Raw genomic sequence first — 6,030 nt, forward strand, 5'->3', positions numbered from 1 at the left:
TCTTTAAATCAAATTACGGACTCCTCTTTAAATCTCAATCTCAAAGCTCAGTGGTCCTGAGTCTGCACAACAGTGCCAGGACCTAGGATCAAGGGAGACACCCAAGTTTTTTAGTAGTATATCTCTTGACACATTGATGAAAATAATCATGGCCTCTAAACCATCAAGCTGCCTACTGGACCCTATTCCAACTAAACTACTGAAAGAGCTGCTTCCTGTGCTTGACCCTCCTATGTTGAACATAATAAACGTCTCTCTATCGACCGGATATGTACCAAACTCACTAAAAGTGGAAGTGATAAAGCCTCTTGAAAAAGCCAAACCTTGACCCAGAAAATATCAGAAACTATCGGCCTATATCGAATCTCCCATTCCTCTCAAATAATTTTGAAAAGGCTGTTGCGCAGCAACTCACTGCTTCCTGAAGACGAACAATGTATACGAAACGCTTCAGTCTGGTTTTAGACCCCATCACAGCACTGAGACTGCACTTGTGAAGGTGGTAAATTACCTTTCAATGTCGTCAGACCGAGGCTCTGCATCTGTCCTCATGCTCCTAGACCTTAGTGCTGCCTTTGATACCATTGATCACCACATTCTTTTGGAGAGATTGGAAACCCAAATTGGTCAACACGGAAAAGTTCTGGCCTGGTTTAGATCTTATCTGTCGGAAAGATATCAGTTTGTCTCTGTGGATGGTTTGTCCTCTGACAAATCAACTGTACACTTCGGTGTTCATCAACATTCTGTTTTAGGACCACTATTGTTTTCACTATATATTTTACCTCTTGGTGATGTCATTCGGAAACATAATGTTAACTTTCACTGCTATGCGGTTGACACACAGCTGTACATTTCGATGAAACATGGTGCAGCCCCAAAATTGCCCTCCCTGGAAGCCTATGTTTCAGACATAAGGAAGGGGATGGCTACAAATGTTTTACTTTTAAACTCGGACAAAACATAGATGCTTGTTCTAGGTTCCAAGAAACAAAGAGATCTTCTGTTGTATCTGACAATAAATCTTATGGTTGTACAATCGTCTCAAATAAAACTGTGAAGGATCTCGGCGTTACTCTGGACCCTAATCTCTCTTTTGACGAACATATCAAGACATTGCAAAAATCTGAAACTTTCTGTCCAAAAATGATGCAGAAAAATTAATCCATGCTTTTGTCACTTCTAGGTTAGACTACTGCAATGCTCTACTTTCCGGCTACCCGGATTAAGCACTAAATAAACTTCCGTTAGTGCTAAACACGGCTGCTAGAATCTTGACTAGATCCCCAAAAATGTAATCATATTACTCCAGTGCTAGCCTCTCTACACTGGCTTCCTGTGAAGGCAAGGGCTGATTTCAAGGTTTTACTGCTAAACTACAAAGCATTACATGGGCTTGCTCCTACCTATCTTTCCGATTTGGTCCTGCCGTACATACCTACACGTACGCTACAGTCACAAGACGCAGGCCTCCTTACTGTCCTTAGAATTTCTAAGCAAACAGCTGGAGGCAGGGCTTTCTCCCATAGAGCTCCATTATTATGGAATGGTCTGCCTGCCCATGTGAGAGACAGACTCGGTCTCAACCTTTAAGTCTTTATTGAAGACTCATCTCTTCAGTAGTTCCTATGATTGAGTGTAGTCTGGACCAGGAATGTGAAGGTGAACGGAAAGGCACTGGAACAACGAACCGCCCTTGCTGTCTCTGCCTGCCTGGTTCCCCTCTCTCCACTGGGATTCTCTGCCTCTAACCCTATTACAGGGGCTGAGTCACTGGCTTACTGGTGCTCTTCCATGCCGTCCCTAGGAGGGGTGCGTCACTTGAGTGGGTTGAGTCACTGATGTGATCTTCCTGTCCGGGTTGGCGCCCCCCCTTGGGTTGTGCCGTGGCGGAGATCTTTGTAGGCTATACTCGGCCTTGTCTCAGGATGGTAAGTTGGTTGTTGAAGATATCCCTCTAGTCGTGTGGGAGCTGTGCTTTTGCAATGTGGGTGGGGTTATATCCTGCCTGTTTGGCCCTGTCCGGGGGTGTCGTCGGATGGGGCCACAGTGTCTCTCGACCCCTCCTGTTCCAGCCTCCAGTATTTATGCAGCAGTTGTTTATGTCGGGGGACTAGGGTCAGTCTGTTATATCTGGAGTATTTCTTCTGTCTTATCCGGTGTCCTGTGTGAATTTAAGTATGCTCTCTCCAATTCTCTTTCTCTCTTTATTTCTTTCTGTATCTCGGAGGACCTGAGCCCTAGGACCATGCCTCAGGACTACCTGGCCTGATGACTCCTAGGTGTCCCCAGTCCACCTAGCCGTGCTGCTGCTCCAGTTTCAACTGTTCTGCCTGCGGCTATGGAACCCTGACCTGTTCACCGGACGTGCTACCTGTCCCAGACCTGCTGTTTTCAACTCTCTAGAGACAGCAGGAGCGGTAGAGATACTCTGAATAATCGGCTATGAAAAGCCAACTGACATTTACTCCTGAGGTGCTGATCTGTTGCACCCTCGACAACCACTGTGATTATTATTAGACAACGCTGGTCATCGTTGAACATTTGAACATCTTGGCCATGTTCTGTTATAATCTCCACCCCGGCACATCCAGAAGAGGACAGGCCACCCCTCATAGCCTGGTTCCTCTCTAGGTTTATTCCTTGGTTCTGGCCTTTCTAGGGAGTTTTTCCTAGCCACCGTGCTTCTACACCTGCATTGCTTGCTGTTTGGGGTTTTAGGCTGGGTTTCTGTACAGCACTTTGTGACATCAGCTGATGTAAGAAGGGCTTTATAAATACATTTTATTTCATTTGATCCCAACACGGCTGCTGTATTTAGCCTTGAATCGTTTTTATTGCTTTCTTTTCCAATCCTCGTTCCTCTTAGCCTGTAAATCTGTCATCATCATCATCATCATCCATAACTTTTCATTATGAAAACCTGTCTCTTTGTTAGCTAAGTTGTTTTGATTGTAAATCTAGGACGTCATTGAAGACAGAATTGGAGGAAGACTGAGAGTGATAAACATAACCTTAATTGTTTGAAATCAGTGCACATAGCACACAAGCAGGAACATTAAATAGTTTATACACCATTCAAAGACAGACATTAATTGGGTGAAATGTAATTACAGAGTGAATTAAGAGGAAGGGGAGAATACTTTTGAGTATGATGCTGTATATACAGTTAAATAAACACCACAGGGACAAACAATTTAACACAAAAAATTAAAATTATATATAATTAACTGAAAATGGAGAGTGACTGATCACTGGCTCCATCATAATGCCTAGCCCGTAAGGAGCAGAGGATGGGTCTAACCGAGGGACAGCCGAGCATAGGTGTGGAGATCATGAACAGAGGCCCAGCCGGGCACTGGTGTCATGGCCATGGACAGAGGCCCAGCTGGTGGTAAAGTAGTCCATACAGGAGCGGAGGACTGATGCGGGTAGATGTGTGGACTGGATGCTGAATGGTGGGGTTGGACCTGCAGGTACTCCTTCAAAGTCATCTGATTGACAGCATATTTTTTTGCGTCACTCTTCATCTATACCACCAAACACCCAGCATACCAGAGAGAATTTTCAACAACCTACTTGAAGCTCTGCTTCCTCTAAAGGCTGAACTGCATCTCGTGTTGCCCCAACAAGTGTGCCTTGTTGCTTGGAGCACTACAGCCATCCTGGACAAATTTATCCTGAGATATATCCCTGGTGTACTCTCTTTTACTCTTTTTCAGGAACTACGTCTCCTTAAATGGCAAGCATCCTTACTGTCAAAAATCAAATCAAATTAAATCAAACACAATTTTATTAATCATATATACAGAATACAGAGGGATGTAAACAGTGCAATGAAATGCTTACTTGCAAGATACCTCTCAACATAGCCAATGTAAATAGTCCGGTGGCCATTATATAAATTACGGTCAGATGCCGAAGCAGTTGCCATACCAGAACCATGGTGTAGCCGTGCTCTCAATGGTGTAGCCGTATAACTTTTTGAGGATCTCGGGACCCATACCAAATCTTTTCAGTCTCCTGAGGGGGAAACAGTTTTGTAGTGCCCTTTTCACAACTGTCTTGGTGTGTTTGGATCATGATAGATCATTGGTGATGTGGACACCAAGGAACTTGAAACTCTCGACCTGCTCCACTACAGCCCCGTTGATGTTAATGGGGGCCTGTTCGGACCGGCTTTGCCTGTAGTCCACGATCAGCTCCTTTGTCTTGCTCACATTGTGGGAGAGGTTGTTGTCCTGGCACCACACTACCACACTCTGACCTCCTCCCTATACGCTGTCTCATTGTTGTTCGTGATCAGGCCTACCACTGTGGTGTCGTCGGCTAAATTATTGATGGTTCGTATACCGCCCCAACAGGTCCACAGATGGCACAATCTCAATCGCACTCCACACTGCCCTTTCCCACCTGGACAAAAGGATCACGTATGTGCGAATGCTGTTCAATGACTACAGCTCAGCTCAAGCTTGATGCTTGATGCGGATGTTGCCTGTAATCCATGGCTTCTGGTTGGGATACTGTATGTACATACTGTCACTTTGGGAACGACGTCGTCAATGCACTTATTGATGAAGCTGATGACAAAGGTCGAATACTCCTCAATGCCAGTGGATGAATCCCGGAACATATTCCAATCTGTCCTAGCAAAACAGTCTTGTAGAGTAGCATCCGCGCCATCTGACCATTTCCGTATTGAGCGAGTCACTGGTACTTCCTGCTTTAGTTTTTGCTTGTAAGCAGGAATCAGGAGGATATAATTATGGTCAGATTTGCCAAATGGAGGGTGAGGGAGAGCTTTGTATGAATCTCTGTTTGTGGAGTAAAGGTGGTCTAGAGTTTTATTTCCTCTGGTTGCACATGTGACGTGCTGGTAAAAATGTATCTGATTTAAATTTTGTCTGCATTGAAGTCCCCGGTCACCAGGAGCGCTGCTTCTGGGTGAGCATTTTCTTGTTTGCTTATGGCCTTATAGAGTTGGTTTAGTGCGGTCTTAGTGCCAGCATCGGTCTGTGGTGGTAAATAGACGGCTATGAATAATATAGATGAGAACTCTCTTCGTAGATTGTGTTGTCTACAGCTCATCATAACGTACTCTACCTCAGGCGAGCAATACGTCGAGACTTCTTTAATATTAGACATCGCACACCAGCTGTTATTGACAAGAAGACACACACACTCACCCCTCTTCTTCCCAGACGTACCTTCTCTGTTCTGCTGATGCATTGAAAATCCTTCTAGCATAAATTGTCCGTGTCGTCTTTCAGCCACGAAACGGTGAAACATTGGACATTGCAGTTCTTAATGTCCTGTTGGTAGGATAATCGTAATCGTAGGTCATCCATTTTATTTTACAATGATTGCATGTTAGCAAGTAGGATTGATGGCAGTGGGAGTTTACTCGCTCGCCTACAGATTCTCAAAAGGCAGCCTGATCTGCATCCTCTTTTCCTCTGTCTTTTCTTCACGCAAATGACGTGGATCTGGGCCTGTTCCCGGAAGAGCAGTATATCTTTCTCGTCAGACTCGTTAAAAGAAAAAGCTTCTTCCAGTCTGTGGTGAGTAATCCATGTTCTGATGTCCAGAAGTTATTTTTGGTCATAAGAGATGGTAGCAGCAACATTATGTACAAAACAAGTTCAAAAATAAGTTACGAACAATGAAAAAAAAAAAATAATAGCACAATTGATTAGGGGCATGTAAAACGACAGCCATCCTCTTCTGCGCCATTTTCCAAGTTTTGATTATTTCCGAAATACACAATCACAAAAACCTCAAATGTCTTACCTGAGCAGTGGATGAAAACAGAGAGGAGACTGGAGAGGTAAAGAGCAAAATCCATGACTACCACTCGCGCACACTCCCAGGAGCCAGATAGAGGCATACATTAATGAAAACACACTCTGACGCACACACACACACACACACACACACACACACACACACTCTCTGACCCTCCACCTGAGAGATGAAGAAAGGGGATGATAGTGAGGGAGGGAGAGAGTGAAAAAGGGAGAGATGGGGAGA

This window comes from Oncorhynchus mykiss, chromosome 15 (genome assembly GCF_057628025.1).
Source record: "Oncorhynchus mykiss isolate SJ-2025 chromosome 15, ASM5762802v1, whole genome shotgun sequence".
NCBI lineage: Eukaryota > Metazoa > Chordata > Actinopteri > Salmoniformes > Salmonidae > Oncorhynchus > Oncorhynchus mykiss.